The following is a 23,821-nucleotide window of genomic DNA, read 5'->3' as shown; positions in this document are numbered from 1 at the left end:
ACGACGCTGTACATATTATAGTTTAATATGCTTCTTTAACGTGGCCGAGCTCCACAAGCAGAGCGGTCCCATTACATAACATATAACATTACTGAGAAGCTAGAGGACAGTTTCAATGCTCGACGGTGGGCAGCAACAAATCATTTCTAGACACAATCCATTTTAAACAGAACTTTAACAGACACTGACAATGCAAAAAGGTCAAGCTTATAAATGAAGTACCACTTTATTAATTGGGGTTTAGACAAACAAATCATCTAAAATATAGTTAGTCGTATTTCCTGCACTCATTAATTTAGCCACCAAACACATTGTTGCATGTACTCCATTAAACAACAAAACACACACAAATTGAACATAAGCAAGATAAATTGAAAGAATAGTAGACAGAAAAGCCACATCAACATGTTATTGCAAACGTGTTTGCAATAACAAATAAAATTAAACAAAGCACTGTATATAGTGTATTGTTGGTTTAAAGTTCCAGGAGGGCCACCATGTCAACATGCTGGCCCATACTGGAATGATAAAATAATAATACACTATTGACAATACGATTCCATAATGGTCGCTTGTTTGAGAGGCAGGATGCGGTGCACTGCAGAGTAAATTATCTGCATGGGAGTGAACAGATAGCACTGTCTTGGCAGCTGCAGTATGCTAAAAAAAATATATATATGTATTTGCAAAAAAAGAAGCAGAGAACTCTGGGTAGTTCTCAAGTTTAGGTGGAAAGCAGCTTCAATATAGAGCACTCTCAACACCAGTGACACTCTAAATTTGCTCACCTCAAATGTCTGCTTTTCTAAGCGTAGGATTAGCACAGTGCCATTCACGCCGAGATAGATAGGGAAAAAATATTTTAACATTCCCACAGCAAAGTCTTAAAGCATAGGATTAGCACAGTGCTATCCTTGCCGAGCTGTAAAATGGCCAAAGGAGTGGTTATGGCTTTGGTCATTTTACAGCTCAGCAAGGATAGCACTGGATTAAGAGGGGGAAAAAGTGACGCAGGACATTAAAGTGAAAGTGCCAGATGGCGCCTGGAGCAGCAGCCAGCAGGAGGAGCTGGATGCGCTCTGTGGTGGGGGAGGGGGAGGAGCATTCGAAAAGAAAGCCTTCATCCAAGCCATGTGTGGAATGCAGAAAGCCATATGGCGGCTGCGCACACGCGTGGCTGCAAGCTGGTGGCCAAGCAAAGCTGGTGGTAGCACTTTGAAATGCCACTAACAAAATGTCTTGCAGAGCAGCGCATGCGCTGGCTCAGCGAGACCTAATAAAAACGAACACTGTATCTAGGTTAAGAAACAAGTTAGAAAAATAAACAATTATTTTTAATACTTATTAATATTTCAATTGTTAAGTCTGATTTTTAATTTGTACAAATGACCTGTGCACACAGTTTCATTAACAGTGTAAATACAGTACGTTTTGCAAAACAGCACAATCACAATGGTTGATAGATGTATTCTTTTCGTTTTAGTTTATTTGCTATACAGATGCCCAGCCAACACGTGTTTCGTCCGGGTGTAACCCAAGACTTCTTCAGGGCTATAGGACAGATGGCTAGAGTCAAGAGGATTCTCTCTGCCGGTTTTACTTACATCCCGGCTGTGGCGAAGTTCAGTATAGCGGTCAATAAACGACTGAAATGAGCTGGTCAGTACCAGAAACAGAGCTCTTATACAGCTACTATCCACATAGCAGGCAGCAAATCCGCTGCCGGCATGGCGCTTCTGGTGATCAGCGGAAGTGGTCCAGTACAAAAAAGTGGACTTCTAGGGTCACCAAGCTGACCTTCTGTTCAAGCTACTGGGATACAACAAGCTACAGGAGGCCTTTCCTGCAACTGCCTAGCTAACAGGTTGCAGCTGGACCCTGCAGTTGGCCCTAGCTGACACTTTGCATGCCTCTAAATGCTTCCTCTGAAGTTCTCGTGGCTTTAAAAGTGCACTCCTGTGATAAATTGGGACTCGAAGGACTGAGTCCGAAGGTAACACCTTTGACCAGGATGAACCTAGTTGGTGTAGACAACCTGCGCGCTATCATGGTCAGCATCAAATTGTACCTAGGCCGCATTCTACCACAACCACTGGCCAACACTGGGGTTTAGAGCTTTTGGTCCTATTTCTATTTAAACCTTTAAGAATTCAAATCTCCAGTAGCTCTTTTTGTATGTGTGCTCTTTTGTTTATTACATTTTACTCTAGTTTTCATTGTTTTTCATTGACTTTATTACTGTTTTGGTACTGCATACATACTTTCCATACTGCCCTAGGTTAAGCCGGCCTGCTCGGTCTCATATGTACCAAAAGGCTGAGCTAAGGTTAATTTAGAGACTTTGAGGGCTCACCTGACAAGGTGGGTAGTCAGGCCCCCCAAATAATAATATGTTCTTACATGCTGTCACTCATAGGGCAAGGGAGCCAATGGATGATACATTGTTCTATGCTATGTGCTATCATGGATGGAAGTAGAGTGTAAATGACACTTCTACAGACATGACACCACTCACAGTCCTCGTCAGATCACACAACACCAACATCATCTCCTACGCCAATGACATTTAGCTCGTCCTCTCACTCTCAGCGAACCCCATCCAGACTAAGACCAACTTCCACAACTGCATGAAGAACATTGCAACATGGATGAGAGACAACTGCCTTAAACTCAACTCGGACTAAACGTTAGTCCTGTTCTTCGGCAGACACGACGCCATTTGAAACGACTCCTGGTGGCCAGCGGAGCCCGGACTTACCCCCACACCTAAAGAACACGCCCTTAACCTCAGCATCATACTGGACAGCAAACTCTCCATGAAACGGCAGATGAATGCTGTCGCTACAGACTACTTCGACACAATCTGCATGCTCACCAAACTCTTCAGATGGCTTTCAATCAACATCAGGAAAACTGTGAAACAGGCCTTCATCACTAGCCGGCTCGACTACGGCAGCGCACTCTATTCCGGCACCACCTCCATACTCATGCAAAGACTCAAGACAATACAGAACCCATCAGCCAGAATGATCTTCAACCTGTCGAAGAGGAGACACTTCACCTGAAAGACCTTCACTGGCTCCCCGTCCAGAAGAGATGCCAGTTCAAGCTCCTGACCCAAACTACATGAACCACCGTCTGACCTTCCACCAACCAACCAGAAACCTCCACTTCGCACACCTCATCCAGACACCATGCATCTGCCACAGCAGCACCGGAGTACTCTTGTGCTCTCCTCTCGCCGCCAATGCTGGAAAAACACTTCGCTGAACCACTTCAGGAAGGGACTTAAGACCTGGCTCTTCAACTGATACCTGCTGCACAGCACCTGGAGACCCCAGAGGGTGATAAGCCGCACTACACAATCACTACCCCACTCTGAAAACCTTCCTTGTTTTTCACTGTGATGATTCTTATTAGGCACTATTGAGAGGGGCTCTTTTTGGCAAATGTATTTTGTACATATTTGTAATTTTATATATGTACACCTGACAGTTGCTAGTTAATGTGCACTGCAGTAGGCCCATATTGTAGTGTAAAGCCATTGGCAAAGCCTAGAGGCTATATCTATTCAGTGGGAAAGGTTATGTTAGAGTCCTTAAGTATAATCTGTTTATAATGAAAATGTGTGACAAATCAAGTAGGTGTAACTTACTTATTGTGAAAAGTATGTCCTAAAGAAAATATGCTTTTATGGGTGGATTGTTATTACACTCTGCTAAAGCTTATCGGCTGGTGTTTTATTATATGTCATATTTGCTGTGCATTCAAGGACAGATGTCCGGCCCTGTTTTCCTGGTAGATTGGTGTTTACTTTTCTTTATCCGACTTCAAAGTTAAAGGATTTATTGACAATCTTGCTATGAAAGGCTTTTTCTAGCACACAACACAATTTAAATGCCTGAATATGAACTTTGCAGATATTTCAGAATATATAACAAGCATTTGCAATGCAATAGGTCTCGCATTAGGAAAGTTTGAGCTATTGGTATTGTAAATGACAATTTTTGTATTTATGTTTTGTTTTTGGAAATAGCGAAAATAATAGCTTTGTCATTTACAATGCTAATAGTTATACCTTTCGCAAATGTGACACCTATAGCATTTGTAAAGCAATATGTGTTGTATTTACGTGACTTACATGTATTGATATTACAAATAAGAATGGCTTTTATTTTTTTTCCAATAATTAATACTTAAATAAAAGTTATTGTAATTTATAATGGCAATAACTTAAAGTTTTGTAAATAATTTTTGTGAAGATTATGTTCAGTGTATTTTATTGTGACGAAAATCCAAGAACAGAAGTGAAATATTAACATCTTTTGTTACATTTGTAATAAAGCTTGGAACATTGAGAGAACATATTTGAACCAGGTGTTGTTGAATGGTTGCATGGATTGATGCTGTGGTGGCGCTGAGTGATGTTGTGATGGCAAACGAGTGATGCTGTGGCGTTCAGTGATGCTGTGGTAGCGCATAGTGATGTTGTGGTGCCCCTGAGTGATGCTGTGGTGGTGCGGAGTGATTCTGTATGCTGTGCTATGTTTTGCTATCCTATGTTTTGTTTTGCTATGCTATGCTTTGCTATCCTATGCTTGGATTTGTTATGCTATGCTATGTTTTCTTATGCTATGCTATGTTTTGCTATGCTTGGTTATGCTATGATAGGTTTTGTTATGCTATGCTATGTTTTGTTGTGTTTTATTGTGCTATGCTTTGTTTTGCTATGCTATGGTTTGTTAAGCTATGCTATAATCTGTTTTGTTGTGTTTGGTATGCTATGTTTTGCTATGCTATTATATGTTTTATTTTGCTATGCTGTTTTTTTGTGTTTTGTTAAGCTATGCTATTTTTTGATGTGTTTTGCTATGTTTTGTTATGCTATGTGTTGTGTTTTGCTATCCTATGCTTTATTTTGTTATGCTATGCTATGTTTAGTTTTGCTCTCCTATGCTTTGTTTTGTTATGCTATGCTATGTTTTGTTGTGTTTTATTATGCTATGCTTTGTTTTGGTATGCTATGTTTTTTTGTGTTTTGCTATGCTATGTTTTGTTACGCTATGCTATGTTTTGTTGTGTTTTATTATGCTATGCTTTGTTTTGCTATGCTATGTTTTGTTATGCTATGTTTTGTTATGCTATGCTAAGCTTTATTTTGTTATGCTATGCTATGTTGTGTTTTGTTATGCTATGCTATGTTTTGCTCTGCTTTGCAATGCTATGCTTTGTTATGCTATGTGTTGTTGTGTTTTGCTAATCTATGCTTTGTTTCGTTATGCTATGCTATGTTTAGTTTTGCTATCCTATGCTTTGTTGTGTTATGCTATGCTATGTTTTGTTGTGTTTTGTTATGCTATGTGTTGGACAGGCCACATGAAGGGCCGCTCCCCCTCTGCCCGACCAGGCCCGAGCCCGGTCACTCGAGTGTCACCCACCACCACTTCACGTTTTCCGTCCCCTCCGGGACCCTTGCCTCTGAACATATCGACCTCGTGGGGCCGATCCACTACTGGCCCGCGCACCCAGCCTGGGCGCCATCTTTGGACACTCCGCCACGAGGCCGCGTGGCCCCCGATCGACCCCAACCCTGGGCCTGGCCAGGCCTCGGACATCCCGGCACCACCATCCACCCAGGAGGTGAGCGGACTACTTGGCAGGTCAATGGGAGGAAGAGGTGTCGATGGTTCTCCCCCGCCAGGTGCCGCTCGCCCACAACCTCCCCGGGCGCTGGCTCCACCCCCCTGCTGGGTGTCTGGACTCCCTCATCCCGGACCCCCCGACCTCCAAGTGCGAGGGTCCGGACATCAAAGGGCATCAGCCCTATAACTGGGGCAGCTCCAGAGCAGGAAGGCAGTTGTATCTTGGAGTCGAGAGACGCAGAGAAGAACTCATCCTTGACGGACTACTGGCGCTGCCGTAGCTCTGCCTTGCGCACATCGTCCTGCCTGTTGGCGCTGCCGCAACCTTCGTAATCCTTCATCGTCGTCGGGACCTGCTGGCGTGGCCGCGGACCGTTGTAACTACCATCTTCATCGGGACCTGCTGGCTCCGCCGCGGACCGTCGCTTCTTCCGTCCATCTCGGGACCTGCTGGCTCCGCCGCGGCCCGATCATCTAGAACGCCGAGCTCGAGGATTGAGAGCTATTTTCATCTATTGGTAACAAGACTGTCCCGCTACCCTTTTCCCAACCCAGAGACCAGAATCGAGGGGACCCCTGAGTCCAGACCTCCTTGTACCATTCTACCGTACCTAAAGAATTGCTATAAAGTATCGTTGAACCTTATCCTTGTGTGGTGTACGTCTGTGGGGGGGAAGTTACTTGTCTGTACGATCGCTGGAGACGGCTCTCCCCGGAGACCTCTCCCCGTATCCTCGGCCGACCCTCCCGGTCCGTCTAACATTGGTGGCCAGCGGCGCGATCCGAATCACCGCATAATCGTACAGAAAGTAGCTCACCCCACGACGAAATCACGATGACAACCAAAGAAAGCGGATCCACCGAGAAATTTCAGATGGAGAAATTGGACGAGTACAACCATCGTGAATTAAAACAATTCTGCATCGAACTAGGTATCGCTACCACCGGTCTGAGTACAAAAGACGATTTCAAGCATGCCCTAGAGTCCTGGGCAGAAACCGGGGCCGTCGGAACCACCAACCAAAACATCGCAGCAGTAGAAAAAAACATCACGGCCCCCGAAGAGCGAAGAACGGGTCTCTCGCAGGACGAGATCCAGGAACGAGAAAGAACACGACTACATGAACTAGAAATGGCCCGGCTCAAAATGGATGTTGAACTTAAGTTGGCCGAACAAAAACTGAGCTTAGAGCACCTACGTCTCCGAGAAGAAAGAGAGGAAAAGCAGAGACAAAGGGAGCTCGAGGAAAAGAGACTGGCATATGAACACGAGCGCAAATTAGCGGAGATAGACTTACGCAAGCAGAACAAAGAGCTAGGGGTGCCCGAGCAACCCCACACCCCAGGGGCAACAGAGAAAAAGGTACACATCCCCAAGGATGTCGTTCGAGAATACTTCCGAGAGGACGACATCCAGCAATGGTTCAAGGCCTACGAAATCGCTATGACCGCCCACCGGATCGATCGAAGCGACTGGGGAGCCTGTCTATGGGGGAGATTCCTCAATGAGGGCCGCGATGCCCTGCTACAGCTCCCGGACCACCAGATGACCTCCTATGACCACATGAAAGCTGCCCTCCTCATCCGCTATGGGCTCACACCCGAGATGTACCGTCAGAGGTTCCGAGACTGCACCCGCATCCCGGGTACAACTTGGGTGGACTACGTGAACTATTTTAGCCGAGCCTTCGAGGGCTGGATCAAAGGAAGCAATGTCACAACTTACGAACAACTCTTCAATCTCATGGTGTGGGAGCATCTATCAAACAATTGCTTCATGGAGCTCCGCCAGCACCTCCTCGACAGCAAATTGACTGATCCACGGCAGCTCGCAGCCGAGGCTGACCGGTGGGAGATCACCAGAGTGGGCCGGAATGGATCCTATGAACAGAACCGGAACAACAACGGTCAGCACCGTCCCCGAGGAGGAGGGGGCCAAGGACGCGGAAGAGACAACGCTCCGGTCGCCCCCGCTACCAGCACCACCCCCCCGGCCAACCGGGGCAGCACCCCGGCGCGACCGGGATACCGAGCCAATGTCACGTGTCATCGATGCCAACGAGTCGGCCACTATGCAAACGACCCAAATTGCCCACAGTACCAGAGCCCAAGACCCCGCCAAGTGGCCGCTGCTGCTCTGGGGGAAGAACAGATCTCAGAAGAGCAAGAAGAATATGAGCAAGAGCATCAAGAATGGGAGCCAGCCGCCATGGCTCTAGCATGTTTAGGGGGGAAAGACATGGTCCCGCGGGTCCCCCTACCCGCTAACACCCGGAAGTATAGCCAATGGGTGAGCATCAATGGACGCCAGGCCGAAGCCCTCCGTGACACCGGGGCCAGTGTAACAGCCGTCCGCTGTCACCTGGTGACCCCAGAACAGTTCCTACCAAACATTCTCTGCCCTGTCCGTTCAGCCGATAACTCCGAAAGTCTGTGTCGGATGGCCTGCGTCCCTTTCGAGTGGGGAGGGGTCTCCGGCATGTTGAAAGTGACGGTCCGAGATGATGCCCCCGTAGACTGCCTCCTGGGAAATGACCTTGAAAGCTCCCCGTGGGCAGCCGTAGAACGAAGGGAACACCTGGGGATGTTAGGCATCCCGGACTGGGCGTGCGTCACCACCCGGTCCATGGCCACCCGTGCCAATCCCCGACCGGAGGAACCCGAATGGCCGGCGCCTCCTCCCCCGGTCGCCCCAGTCGAAAACACCGACCGTGCCGTCCCCCCAGAACCAGCTCAACCTCCAGACCTCGCTGGCCTCGACCAGTGGCATCAAGAGGGGGGGCCCACACAAGAGCAGTTTCGCCAAGAGCAGAAGACCTGTCCCTCTCTCGAGGGACTCCGCCAACAAGCCCTCGCCCAAAGCGCAGGGGATACCTCCGGAACACATTGGATCTATTGGGACAATGATCTGCTATACAGTGAACAAAGGATCGCGGAGTTGGGGGCCAGCCGAGTGCTAGTGGTGCCCCTCCGTTTTAGAGACTTCTTGCTAAACCTGGCCCACGATGTCCCCCTGGCTGGACACCTGGGTCAGGATAAAACCTACAGCCGCCTGGTGACCCACTTCTTCTGGCCCAAAATGAGGAATGATGTACTCCAGCATTGCCGATCTTGCCCCACGTGCCAAGCCAGTGGAAAGAGCGGCCGCAAACTAAAAGCCCCCCTGCAACCGTTTCCCGTGGTCACCACCCCGTTCGAGAGGGTCGGGATAGACATTGTGGGGCCCCTAGACCCTCGTACAAAACAAGGACATCGGTTCATCCTGGTGCTAGTGGACCACGCCACCCGCTACCCCGAGGCTGTTCCCCTGCGAACCGTGACAGCCCCGGTAGTCGGCCGGGCCCTGATGGGGATCTTCTCCCGTGTGGGCTTCCCCCGAGAAGTCGTCAGCGACAGAGGCACGAACTTTATTTCCAAATATATGAAGTCCCTCTGGCAACAGTGTGGGGTCACCTACCGATTCACGACCCCCTATCACCCTCAAGGAAACGGACTCGTTGAGCGGTTCAACCGCACGCTCAAAGGGATGATTGGGGGGTTGGAAGAGCCCCTCCGTCGCCAGTGGGATGTGCTGCTGCCGTGCCTCCTCTTCGCATATCGAGAGGTCCCCCAGAAGTCCCTCGGCTTCAGTCCGTTTGAATTATTGTATGGACATCCCGTACGGGGGCCTCTCAGTCTAGTCAAGGAAGGCTGGGAAATGCTCCCTCTAAAGAACCCTCCGGATGTCTTCAGGTACCTCCTAACCCTCCGCAACCAGACCCGACAGTTCAGAGAGCTGGCAAAAGCAAACTTGGAGGCCAGTCAAGAGGACATGAAAAAGTGGTATGACCAGAATGCCTCCTCCATCGAATTTGAACCTGGGCAACAGGTATGGGTGATGTCCCCCACCGAACCCTGCGCCCTGCAAGACAAGTGGACGGGACCCTTCAAAGTAGTCGAGCGCAAGGGTCCTGTCACCTATCTCATCGACATGGAATCTTCACGGAACCCCCTCCGGGTCCTCCACGCTAATAGACTGAAACCCCACTTTGTGCGTTCAGAACTCAGCCTCCTGATGGCCACAGACAGTGGAGCCGAAGAAGACTCCGAACCCCTCCCTGACCTCCTACGGACTCGGGAGAAAGATGGCTCCGTGGATGGGGTCCGACTCTCGGAGGCCCTCACCCCGGAACAACGCCAAGACTGTCGAGACCTCCTGTTGCAGTTCGCCAGCCTGTTTTCCCTCACTCCAGGTGTCACTTCCTGGTGTGTGCACGACGTGGACACGGGGGACAGCCCCCCTATCCGCCACCGGGCCTACCGCGTACCAGATCGGGTACGGGCCTGCATCCAGGAAGAAGTAACCAAAATGCTCACGCTCGGGGTCATCGAGCCCTCAGACAGCCCCTGGGCCAGCCCAGTAGTGCTGGTCCCCAAAGCAGCCACTCCCGGCACCACCCCGGAACTCCGGTTCTGCGTCGACTACCGGGGCTTGAATGCGGTCACCCGAACAGACGCACACCCCATTCCCCGGGCAGACGAACTAATCGACCGCATGGGAGCTGCCCGCTACCTCAGTATTTTCGACCTGACGGCGGGCTACTGGCAAATCGGCCTCACACCCCGGGCCCAAGAACGATCTGCATTTTCCACTCCTGATGGCCATTATCATTTCAGGGTCATGCCCTTCGGCATGAAGAATGCTCCAGCAACATTTCAGCGGCTCGTCAATCAGGTCTTGGCCGGGCTCGAAGGATTCAGCGCCGCCTACCTAGACGACATCGCTGTGTAGAGCCACCATTGGTCCGAGCACCTCCACCACCTCCGAGCGGTGCTACAGGCCCTTCAGCGGGCTGGCCTCACGATCAAGGCCAGCAAATGCCAAATTGGTCAGGGGTCCGTAACCTACCTCGGACACCAGGTGGGAAGCGGCCGGGTGGCCCCTCTGCAGCTCAAGATTGCCGCCATCCGGTCCTGGCAGCCCCCCATCACCCAGACCGAGGTCCGCGCCTTTCTGGGACTCACGGGCTATTACAGACGGTTCGTGAAAGACTATGGTACCATAGTGGGGCCCCTCACAGAACTCACGTCCAAAAATCAACCCCAGAAGGTCAACTGGACCCCAGATTGTCAAACAGCCTTCGAACAACTGAAGGCCGCCATGTGCTCCGCCCCTGTGCTCCAGGCCCCCGACTACAGCCGGGAATTCGTCGTCCAGACGGATGCCTCCGACCACGGCATTGGGGCGGTCCTGTCTCAAGTGAACACCGAAGGCCTTGATCAGCCAGTGGCCTTCATCAGCAGGCGACTCCTACCTCGAGAACAACGCTGGAGCACCATCGAGAGGGAGGCCTTCGCCGTGGTATGGGCCCTCAAAAAGCTCCGGCCCTACCTCTTTGGCACACACTTTCGGGTGCAGACCGACCATCGACCCCTGCAGTGGCTGATGCAGATGCGGGGGGAAAACCCGAAACTACTACGTTGGTCCATCTCCCTACAAGGAATGGACTTCACTGTTGAACACCGGCCTGGGCCAGATCACGCCAACGCGGATGGCCTGTCCCACTTTTTCCGCCTCGACGAGGAGAATCCCCAAGAGGATGGGTGACTCTCCCCGCCTTCAGCTGGGGGGGACGCATGTTGGACAGGCCACATGAAGGGCCGCTCCCCCTCTGCCCGACCAGGCCCGAGCCCGGTCACTCGAGTGTCACCCACCACCACTTCACGTTTTCCGTCCCCTCCGGGACCCTTGCCTCTGAACATATCGACCTCGTGGGGCCGATCCACTACTGGCCCGCGCACCCAGCCTGGGCGCCATCTTTGGACACTCCGCCACGAGGCCGCGTGGCCCCCGATCGACCCCAACCCTGGGCCTGGCCAGGCCTCGGACATCCCGGCACCACCATCCACCCAGGAGGTGAGCGGACTACTTGGCAGGTCAATGGGAGGAAGAGGTGTCGATGGTTCTCCCCCGCCAGGTGCCGCTCGCCCACAACCTCCCCGGGCGCTGGCTCCACCCCCCTGCTGGGTGTCTGGACTCCCTCATCCCGGACCCCCCGACCTCCAAGTGCGAGGGTCCGGACATCAAAGGGCATCAGCCCTATAACTGGGGCAGCTCCAGAGCAGGAAGGCAGTTGTATCTTGGAGTCGAGAGACGCAGAGAAGAACTCATCCTTGACGGACTACTGGCGCTGCCGTAGCTCTGCCTTGCGCACATCGTCCTGCCTGTTGGCGCTGCCGCAACCTTCGTAATCCTTCATCGTCGTCGGGACCTGCTGGCGTGGCCGCGGACCGTTGTAACTACCATCTTCATCGGGACCTGCTGGCTCCGCCGCGGACCGTCGCTTCTTCCGTCCATCTCGGGACCTGCTGGCTCCGCCGCGGCCCGATCATCTAGAACGCCGAGCTCGAGGATTGAGAGCTATTTTCATCTATTGGTAACAAGACTGTCCCGCTACCCTTTTCCCAACCCAGAGACCAGAATCGAGGGGACCCCTGAGTCCAGACCTCCTTGTACCATTCTACCGTACCTAAAGAATTGCTATAAAGTATCGTTGAACCTTATCCTTGTGTGGTGTACGTCTGTGGGGGGGAAGTTACTTGTCTGTACGATCGCTGGAGACGGCTCTCCCCGGAGACCTCTCCCCGTATCCTCGGCCGACCCTCCCGGTCCGTCTAACACTATGCTATGTTTTGTTGTGTTTATATATGCTATGCTTTGTTATGCTATGCTATGTTTTGTTATGCTATGCTATGTTTTATGTTATGTTATGCTATGTTTTGTTATGTTATGATATGCTTTATTCTACTATGTTTTGTTGTGTTTTGTTATGCTATGCTATGTTCTGTTAAACTATGCTATGTTTTGCTATGCTTTATGTTATGCTATGCTTTGTTTTGTTATGCTATGTTTTGTTATGCTATGCTATGCTTTGTTGTGTTTTGCTATGCTATGTTTTGTTTTCTTATGCTATGTTTTGTTTTGCTATCCTGTGCTTTGTTTTGTTATGCTATGCTGTGTTTTGTTATGCTATGCTATGTTTTGTTATGCTATGCTGGTGAGGGTGTGTGAGGGTGAGGGGTGTAAGGTTGAGGGAGGGTAAGGGGTGTGAGGTTGAGGGAGGGTGAGGGGGTGTGAGGGAGAGGGGGGTGAGGGGGAGTGAGGGTGAGGGTGAGGGGGTGTGAGGGTGGGTGAGGGGGAGTGAGGGTGAGGGGGTGTGAGGGTGAGGGGGTGTATGGGGGTCTGAGGGTGAGGGGGTCTGAGGGGGAGGGTGTGGGTTGTGAGGGTGAGGGGTGGGGTTGTGAGCGTGTGAGGGTGAGGGTGTGAGGGTGAGGGAGAGTGACGGTGACAGGGTGAGGTTGATGGGGTGAGGGTGGGTGAGGGGGTGTGAAGGGGTGTGAGGGTGAGGGGGTGTGAGGGTGAGGGGGTGAGAGGGTGTGTGAGGGGTGGGTGAGGGAGAGGGGTGTGAGGGTGAGGGGGTGTGAGGGTGAGGGGGTGTGAGGGTGAGGGGGTGTGAGGGTGTGTGAGGGTGAGTGTGGGTGAGAGGGTGGATGAGGGTGAGAGGGTGTGAGAGGGTGAGTGAGAGAGTGAGTGTGGGTGAGGGTATGTGATCGGGTGTGAGGGTGAGGGGAAAAAAATGGAGAAACATCGCTTTCTGAGCCATAGGGCAATGCACAGAGGGAGTGACCCTGGCTCGAGCAAGCAGCCTGGGGGAACCAAGTCAGTGGAAGGGGAAAAGGGTTGTTATCACCACCAAGCGGCAGTTCTCTACCTATCTCTAGTATCTCCAAAAAAGCAGCTTTCACTCAGGCATGTGGAAGCCAAGGAGAATATGTGTAGTGTGGAGTACTAGGCACGCTTTGATTACAGCAAGGAGCGTTGTATGTCATACACAAACTGTAGCTGCTGCTCAGTGATTCGGAGCAAAGGCACAGTGCGGAAAACATGGACCACAAAACAATCCCGCACATTTCATTAAAGGTGGAGCAGTTGCTTATCAGCACAGGACCACACACACAGACAAGCACACAAGGACACGCACACACACATACATTTGTAGTTTATAATTCTGCAAAACTCAGTTTATAGACCTTAGTGCCCCCATTACAAGTGAGAGCCCACAGAGAAACAAGTGTCAGGAGGTTTCCTGTCAAAATTCCAGTGTATTCTCCTTCTCAATGTTTAGTGTGCTTCTTGCCCAGCTTCTAGGAACCACTGTCTCGATATTCATTTCTGAGATCCACACACTAATAGCATTCTCCGTTCTAGAGTTAGTAGTGACTGGGGCACAATAGATTGCTGTGTTTCTGGCAAAAGATACCATGGCCTGGCACTGGTCGGACTGTTCATAGTGAAGTAAGGACACATATAATGTGCATATGTTGCCCCCTTGTCTGGAGTGATGCTGAGGGCAAACGGCAATGGATTGGAATGAAGCCCAATCTATTATTAGTGGCTGAGACTAAGCTTCACCTTTTCACTATTACAGTTCAAGTCTGTTCACTTTCTCTGTAGTGTTCTCTGTCAGTGTTTACATGGAAACATTAAAAACAACATGCCCACAGCATATCATAAGTCACAGGAAACACTGACAGGGATAACGTGCCAATACCAAATATACGGTCTAAAGACGCACTCCACTTGCAAAAAAATGTTGTGCCACAGCTCACATCTCTATGCATTTCTTATCCATCTCCGACGGCTGCCCTCTTACATTGGGCAATGCCTGGGCAAAGTGGGCAGCATGCTGACCAGAGCCGGAGGCCACCTCCAGGACGTGGACAACGGGGGCATAGGGATCCACGCAGCCTCGGAGCACATCCAGGATGGGCTGTTTGTTTCTATAGGTGGCAGCCGCAGACAACATCCTAAAAGTCCTTCGAAAAGTAAGAGTAACCGTTGTGAAGGAAGTTGCTGCTCTTAAGGGAAGCCCTGTGCATCGGATGCTAAGAAATCGCAAGGGGGCTTAAAATGGTTGAAGAACACACGCGCAAAATAAATAGAGTGCAAGGACGCTTAAGGAGCGGTAGACAAAAGCTAGATACTGGCTCTTGAACCGAAACAAGATACGCCCATTAAAGGTTACTGGGGATTGTAGTTCAAACAAATTCAACCCCTCCGGAAAACAAGTCCCGCGCCGACCCGGAAGCTCTTGGCCGGCCGGCCGGCCAAACCGGTCGCGCCCGACCGGAAGTCCCGCCTCCCGAGGTCCGCGAGCTGCCGGCGCATGGAGCGCCCTGCCGGTCCGAGGTAGCCCGGGTCCCCAGGAGGGGGCCATGAGAAGGAGGAGTGTGGCGCCTGTTGCGGGGCTCCTCGGACCTGAGGGAGCCTCGATTGAGAAGAAGAGACGCGCCGCGCCGTGAGGAGCACGAGAGGAGCCCCGCCGGAAGAGCGCAGTCGGTGAGTGGGGCCCAGGGCTGATGTGAAGTGCGTGCGTGCGTGCCTGTGTGTATGCCTGGGGGGGGGAGTGTGTGCGCCCGTGTGTGCGTGAGGGAATGTGTGTGCGCATGCGTGACTGTGTGATTGAGAGAGAATGCGAGGTAGGGGATAGTGTGCCTGTATGTTTGCCTGTATGTGTGCCGTATGCCTGCGTGTGCATGCGCGCGCCTGTGTGTGTGTGCGTGCGTGCATGCAGAGGGGTGGGGGCTGCCTGTGTCTGTGTGTGAGCAAGGGATTTGCTTTGCGCATGCGCAGCTATCAGACGCTAGCTCCCGAGGTGAAATCGGACCTCGTCAAAGCGCGCGTCTGATAGCTGTCCACATTCCTAAATACGGGCCACAATAGGTCTGAAGCAGACACCTTCAATGCTCACGCATTGAGGGTAGGTCTGCTCGACCTAAAAATTAGGAAAGCATAAAAGCAGCATTAACTTTTTTTTGTCATTCTAACGTATGATGGAAACAAATATTTGAATGCAACAAAAACCAATGAATACACTAGGTGGTGACATTTCCACACTATCATTCGTGCACTGTACACATTCATCAGCAAAACTGTATGTCTGTGCAAATGTAGTGGTCATTTCAATTGAAAATGTGTGGTCTGTACCACACAATGTATACTAAGCCTCTACACCACTCCGCTTTATACCAATGGATTCTACAATGCATCACTGCACTCTATGCCTCTGCACTCTACCTTGCAGCACTTCACTCTATGCCACTACACTTTACCCACTTTATTTTACTCTGCAACAATCTACTCTATGCCACTGCACTTTACCCACTCCACTCTACTATGCAACAAACTAGTCTATGCCAATACGCTCTACACAACACCATTTTACGCTACTCTGCACCACTCTACGCCACAATTCTAAACTACTACACTCTATGCCGCACCACTCTAGTCTACTCTGGTCTACGCCACTGCATTCTACCATGCTGCAACATGCCACACTATGACACCACTCTCCTCTTTGCCACATTCAGCCATGCTGAACAGCAGCAACACCTACTTTTTCGTGATTTACCTTTTCTCTATAAAGTTCTATAAGTAGAGTTTTCTTGAGCATTTCAATGCTTTTGTTGTGGCTCATTTAGCTGTATTGTTTTATTACATGGATACATTATTGTTTCTCTATTTGATTCTTTGAGTGGCAGTACGACTTACTTTGGTGTGGAGACTGTGCTCTTTAGATAAGAAATACAATCCATACAATGTTGAAATTCAAAATGAGTAAAAGAATCCACCAGCGCTACCTATAGGAAAAGCAAACATTCCTTTCTTGAATGCAGGAGTTTGTTCGTGTGCTAGAATAAAGGGTGGGATATCTGAAAATCTAGCTTAGTCTCTTGGCAATTGTTTTGTTAAGTATTAGTCAACTATTACCACTCAAAGCACTGGCCCGATATGTTATCTGAACACAAGGCTACATTCTTTGTGCAGGACGCATTTTACAAAAAAAGGTCTAAAGGGATAATACCACTATTCAGAGCCAACTCTATATTGCACGTCCATTTTTTGGGTCTATCTTCAACAAAAATATCGGGTACTGACCCCTCTTTTTTTTAACCTAATGATTAGTATCATTGTATTGTAATTGTATTGTAAGGGGTGCTTGTAAAGTGCACTGACACCATGGGTTTCCTGGCGCTGGTTGGAAGTAAAGAGGACAGAGAGACTAGCCAGATTGGGGGAAAAGCCAGGTTTTTAAAGACTTACGGAAGAGGGACAGAGTTGGAGGTTTTGAGAGATAGAGGAAAAGAATTCCATAGCTTGGGGGCCAGGTGTGCAAATCTCCGGCCTCCAGATCTGCAGAGCTTGTAAGAGGGGACGGTCAAGAAATGAAGGTGAGCGGATCTCAGATCCCGGGATGGGCGGTAGGGAATGATAAGAGATTTTACAAAAGCGGGGCAGGCCCCAGCTAACGACTTAAAGATGATACAGCCGATCTTGAAGGCTACCCTTGAGGTGACAGGGAGCCAGTGAAGTTTGGTAAGGAGGGGCCTGCATTCTACCATTGCCTCTGGAACCGTAACCCCTTACTTATGACGTGCCACATCAATTCCTTAAGATTGGTGTTGGTTATGTATACATTAATTTCAGAAGCAGAGCAACTGCTTAACACCAGTAAATTACAGTGTGATCATGAAATGATCAAGTGACCCAGTGAAATTACCTGTAACGTTACGTTGTCCTTACTTTTTAGCCAACAGCACTTTACATGCTAGGACTGGTAATTTCCTTTCTCGCTATGAGAACTGCCAAAAAGTCTTAGCGTGCCAAGTACTGCTGGCTTGCATGCCAGATCTCCTAAAAGGTGCTCCTAATGACACTGGGCCAGTTGATATTGAGTGATCGTCCGTGCTCTGCAGTCTTGTTTCTGGTATGGATCTTGTACTCCAATATGGTACACATACTCAGGAGTTCGCTCAGGGGTGCAGGCAGAATCTACTGGCATTTGCCGGATGCAATCAGCCCAAAGACTATCCGCAATTAAGGGGTAAGTAGATTAAAGTGTATTTAGAGGTTTGGGAAGCTTGTAGATTTTTGGAACCCTTGAAGAGACAGGCAAACTTGGTGTCTGAATTATACTCAAGCAAGATCTTACCAGGCGTGGACATGGTTGACCTGTCACGGTAGACCATGTTCTTGCATGTCACAAACCCATTTGTGTAAGTCTCTAAAAACATTGCAGCTTTCACTGATTAAGTGTGGCACGAGTTTCGGTGGCGGCGGCCTCCACCTCCCTGCCCCCGCTCTTACCTGCGGCCGTCGTTATGCGGCAAACGCAGGAATCACCAGCACCCACCTTACATGCGGCCACTGCGGGTTGGCAAACACAGGAATTGTCATGGGCGTCTATAGCTCTTGCTACAACACTGTCCAACCCACTTCAATTCAATCCTGCAGTATGGTACTTGCCAGACATTAATGCTGTACAAGACTATTTCAGATGTTATCACATATTCTGCCATTTCCTTATATTTCAGAATTTATAGTCTATATGCAAGTATGACCCAAAGAACCCTCTTTAACTTCTTGCGTGCGGGGCGTATTACCCGCCTGTGCTGACTCCGCCTTGCGCGGGCGGAGTCATGACGTAGCGGTTCCGTCATCAGCACAGCTCAACCGATGCTGATGACGGAACCATTCTGTCATCAGCATGGAAGGGGTTAAATAGCCTTATATCATAACCTGTGGCGGCACACGGCTCATGGAGCAGCAACATCCCAAGACATTAAACAAGAGATGTAAGAAAACCAGGTACCAATCCTTCACCAGCTATCTTCAGAGCATCCAGAACATGACCCATATTCAGAAAGCTCCCTCCTTTCCCTTCAACAACCAAATGATGATTTTGATGTACCCATGTATCTCCCCACTGACCACGACTTTCTACTCCCACACTCTATCAAACCCACAATGTATGCACACTAAAGCTCTTTAGATAATGCAGTGTCCCTGCAGCAAAGGGCAGCTACCATGCCCTCGCATATAACTTGCAAGTATAAAGAAGGAGCTGGGAGGAGGGGCAGATGGAGGGAAAACAATGAGCGGGGTGTTAAAATGGAGTAGCACAAGACGAAAGATCAATGGAACACATGCACTCTCACAGGCTACTTAGTGAAAAAGAGAACGTAGTTCCCTACTTATGAGCAGTGGAAGGATACAACTCAGCCAATCAAATGAATGGTAAAGAGGATATACTCCAGTGGAAGTACAAACACAAAAAGAGGAGGGCAAGCCAATGAATAACAAGCAGGTAAATGAGATTGGTGCAGAAACATGACTTTCCTTCTGGGCCCTATCTGGCGTCTAAGGGGTACAAATATTCTTGCTTGAGTTAACGGGGTGGAGGACTGTCACAAGTACAATGAAAAGGTGTGCAGGAGCATGTCAACAAATCACTAATCTGATGTTTTGGGTGTGTACTCCCTGAGAGAGCAGCGAATTGAAGTGAAGTAGCGGTTCCAAGATTTCTTAGGATAGCCTACTTTAATCAACAGATAGCTCCAGCAATGCTGACATTGTGTCACATTACAGGGTCTTCTGTCTGTGGTGAGCACATAACATTTAAGGAATCAGATTTCCATTCCTCTTATGGCCTTATCTGTGGCTCAGTACCAAGCACAGTGACCAACAGCAGGGTGTGCTAGAACAGATCAATGGCGGATCGGGTACCTCCGCTAAATTCCAGCCCGATGGGAGGCGACACATCTGTTGATGCTGTGAAGATACAGTCAGTCATAAGATTACAGCACCCTACTTACATTGGCGATAGACAGTAAATTCTCATGCAGTAGTTCCAAGAGAGACCTGACATTTACTCGATTCTCTACAAAATCAGGAACTCAGTTAGTAATTAAATCAGTTCTGGGCAGTAACCTGTGGCTGAGTCTATCCCAGTCCTACAGTTTGCAGTTATGAGTTAAAAGAGAACTGGCTCATCTGATAGCAAAATGGATGGATCCCTGTTTTCAGACAGCCATGTCCAAGATGGAAGGAAAAATTCCAGTCTTTATGGTAGAGAGCCTTCTACAGATCTGCCTGTCTGATCATAGCCAGTTGTTTCATTATCAGTCCACTGCTTGAAGGATGCATGTTTGCAGCTGTCCAGGTAAAGAAAGCTCATCCCAGCTCCAGGAAACATTAACCAACATTTATCAGTAGGCAAATGTACAAATTATAAGTAATCACATGTGCTTTAACTCCACCACCTTACAAGGTAAAGCAACAGCTGGGGCCCTGATAACCAAACCAATGTGCTGACGCTACTCGAGTTAGCAGAACAAAAGAAACAGCAGAAAATCGAAGTATCATGAATTTACATCAGCCCCTCTGAAGCAAGGTCATTGCTAATGTGATTTCTAAAGCGCAATAACTCTGGCACATTACGACATATTGTGAAACACCATCAAAAGAGGCAACAGCTGCATTGGTCAGCTTCAGTAGAGGCAGAGAGGGAAGGAAGAAAAAGAAAACGTATTTATTTATATAGGGACAACCATAGTAGTAAGAAAAACTGACAACATTCAAAAGGCAGGCGACCACCAGGACACATCGAAGACAAGCAATAACTGAAAGAAAAGGAAAAAGTTATTGTTTTATATTGTGGGGTCGAAGCCAAATGGTTTATACATCGAGTCTGAAAACTACCTACCTAATAATAGAATGCAATAAAAATAACCACTTGTTTCTAGAACATTAATATTTGGAGAAAGCAAAGTAAGATAGATAAATATGTCCAGGATCATAAAACAACCCCAGGTATTAAGTCGAGATTATAAGAGAGGTCTGTTAGCTCTGTACAGGCCAACTCTGCAGACACACCACTTCTCCATCTCTTGGGAAAATAAAGGATACAGAAAACTCCAAGCTGCACATATCGGTTTTAGTCACCAGACCGCGCAGAAGCCCATGGCAGCTTCAGAGCATCATTGGTAGAACGAGCACTTCATCATGGTTATCTTTATGGACAGAATGAGAAAGCTCTACCTATCTAACGCAATAACTTTAGAACAAGGTACAATTTACACATATGAGAGCAGTACCACACGTCATATCGCATATACTCTGATGGGCTCGAGACGAGCAAACAGGCACAGGCAGGCGAGAATCAGTGGAGCCAAAGCAACACTCCCCATTATTTATTGCCCAGGTCTCTAGGCGCGGTTGCACAAAAATTCTGAACGTCGTCGACGTGCATTAGTCATCGCCTCATGCTTATGTCGGCATCATAGCACCCAGCTTGCCCAAACGTTTACCCACAACAGAGCAAAAGGGCAGTGCTGGATGGCAGTTCCAAGAAGGAACGCTGCTCTTTTTTGGAATTGTGGAAATTCTGATCTTGCTGTAACAGGTTTAACAAGTTAATAGAACGGCTCAGAAAAAAAAAATTCTTCGTAGTTGTCTTAAAAGTGCCTGTACAGACAGTAAGGCATAAGGGACCAGAAGTCTCTGAATTTAGCGGAACGGGATGCTGTCATTTAAGTATTTAAGGTCGTATATTTGATGCACGACACGACTCCTAGACCGTACGATGAAGAATTCTGCAGACCCGTCAGGGCAATGTCTAGGTACTGCCTATAAAAGGGACCCTCCTATCACTATTCCCTTAACTAAGCACAAAAAGGCAAGTTTGGGAGTATTTGGGCCCTCGCCTACGGTACCAAATACATCGAAAAGGCCACCGGAAGTTGCAATACAAAACAGCACAGATGCTGCTGCTTTCCATATAAAACCTTCATACTCTTTCCAAAAGTGTCACTCTGACAAGTGAAAATCTGTGTAAGCTGAGAAAACAAAATACAGCAGTGTCCCCCTGCAGCGAGGTTTCAAAGTCTCCTTATTGCCACCCACACTGCCGACAGCTGCGTGAGCTCTGCGTGCGTCTCCGCTAAATATAAAGCAACGCGGGCGAAGGACGTGGCGTCACCGCGCCTAGCACGGCCGCGCACGCTCTGTCACGACGAATGTTATCGCGTCAGCCGTAGAGACACGATCTCTTCCTCACAGTCCTCGGTTATTTGTATTCGCCGTCCGTTCAAGGGATGTGTCGCAGTGGTTTCTCGTGCATTATTACAGTGCTTTAACTGGGCAGGTACTGTCCGGTACCCAGTACCTGCGCTTCTTTAATTTTCAGTGGTAAGTTAACTGCACAGTCTGCACTCCCTAGCAGTGTTGATAGATAACTGTTATTGTTATCCAGAGGCGCGCAAAACCCCTCTTCCTATCTGGAGATAAACCCTGATTTTTCTCCCCAGGTGTAACAACATTCCACGCTATAAACCTTCAAAAACAAAGCATTTTTGAGTCAACGCGGTGCACACCCTAAAGACAGCATACAACTAATATGAAATCTTTAAAATCACTCCCCTTCCCATGAACAGTGGTGAATGGTAGATGAGCAAAATAAAAATGAATGTCCCAGATTCATAATAAGCTAAGCAAATAATGTAAAACAATATGATTTCCTTACTTTCTCAAAATTAAGTATTCAATTCTTTATGTTTATTTTAAAACTCCCTTCACGATTCATTGTGTTTTCACAATATACATTTTTTTTAGGGATGCGAAAGGAAAAGCTTGCTTTTTAACTCATAACAGTCTAATAATGAAAACAGATAGCATTCAATGCATACATAAAGGCAATGTTGACACCCCTCCCCATAAACCAAAAGAAAGCCAGAAAGAAAAATTCAAAATGGATTACACTACCTTTTAAATACATTTCCAGCTCTAAAGCTTCGTAAGTATTCTTTAACCGTGCTAAGGCTTCTTTTTCCATCTAACAACTCTGAGTCCTGAATTCCACTCACAGCGCCTAGACAAAGACTCTTGTAAATCCAACTACCTTACTCAGTCTTTCATTTTGTTCCCAAATTTTAACAAGCATTGGCATAGACAGTGGGTCTTGCTTTTTTAACTTAACGGCTTTCCCAAAGCTTTCTGGCAACGCTGTGCAGCATAGGCAAACACAAAGGCTCTTTAACGATGCTCTGCATCAATGGCCAGCAGCGCCTACCCAAATCATTTAAGAGAAAGTGTATATGTGCATTACAAAAAATGACCTCCCTTATCCTGCAAGCCTTTAAAATTATGAATTTGGGCGAGAGTCCGGTTTAAGTTTTTGTCACACAGCAGAAGCTTTCACCGATCCACAAATATTTAGATTTTACCCAAACTTTCTTGGCTGAACCCAAAAATATTTGCAGGCCAATTCTGGGTATTACCAGTCCTACCAAAAATCAAATTTCCAACTGTTGTTCTATATCTGAGTTTCACTGTTGAAACTAGACAACACCCTCATTTATCTTTTTAATAAAAGATGAGGGATTTACATTTGCAAGCAACGATCTCAAATGTAGCAATCTGTCCATTCATAATTTAGCAGCTGTGGCCTGAAGAGGACATAACATCGTCCAAACTTCAGAGCATTAGCTCATACACACAGAAGAGGCCGAAATAAAGTTCTGGGCACGAATGTCAATAAAATGAATGAAGTAGAAGACAACCACCAACAATACGGCAACCATGGGCCAATGCAATAATGGAAAACACTGTAAATGCAAGAAACCTCAAATAAAATGAAAGTTCGAAAAAAAAGCAAGCTCCGGCTGATGGTGAGACAAGTGAGGTGTAATTATACATTATAGGCAGCAATACCACCTTTGTAGCTAAGGTTCATGTATACTTTATTTTATTGTTTTGCTTATAACGCAGACCCCCTTTTACAAATCTTTACAAAAATTTCAATTCATATTGGGTTGATGTTTCGAAAGCTGTTCACTTCTTGGTCAAATAAAATTTTTCCATTTTAATCCTAAAGAGAAGTTTGTGATGACAATTAAAAACAAGCCAGTGGCGTAGCAAGGGGATCTTAACCCCAGGCGGCATGAGTTTTGGGGGCAGCAGCCTCCTCCCGCTCCTACCTGCAATCTCGGGGGGTGCAATCTCCCCCACCCCTGCTCTACATATCGGCTGTCACCGGGAGGCAATAGCTGATGAATCTTGCCAGCACCCCCGCTCTTTAATGGGGCTGCCGCAGGGCAGCAAAGCTGGGACAGCCACGGGCAGCCATAAGGCTAGCTTAGCTACGCCACTGAAACAAGCAGTGGCTAAGCAAATAAGTCTTACCTTTATAAGGTTAATGTAAAGCTACTGGCTTTGCCAATGCTTCTTTGTAAAATACTGTTTAAAAACAGAATAAACACATTTTAAAATACTGGAGCGAAATTCAACATATGTTAAGGTA

General features: G+C 48.3%; 1 protein-coding gene across 1 annotated transcript in view; it reads right to left on the bottom strand.

The window, feature by feature from the left end:
• Positions 1–23,821, bottom strand: part of DIP2B (DIP2 acetate--CoA ligase B (putative)) — a 792,630-nt gene that overhangs the window by 681,588 nt on the left and 87,221 nt on the right. The gene's annotated exons all lie outside the window — the stretch shown is intronic.

Source organism: Lissotriton vulgaris, chromosome 1_1 (assembly GCF_964263255.1).
Source record: "Lissotriton vulgaris chromosome 1_1, aLisVul1.2, whole genome shotgun sequence".
NCBI classification, from domain to species: domain Eukaryota; kingdom Metazoa; phylum Chordata; class Amphibia; order Caudata; family Salamandridae; genus Lissotriton; species Lissotriton vulgaris.
Note: the sequence above shows the minus strand (reverse complement) of the source record. Positions and strands in the feature narration are given on the sequence as shown.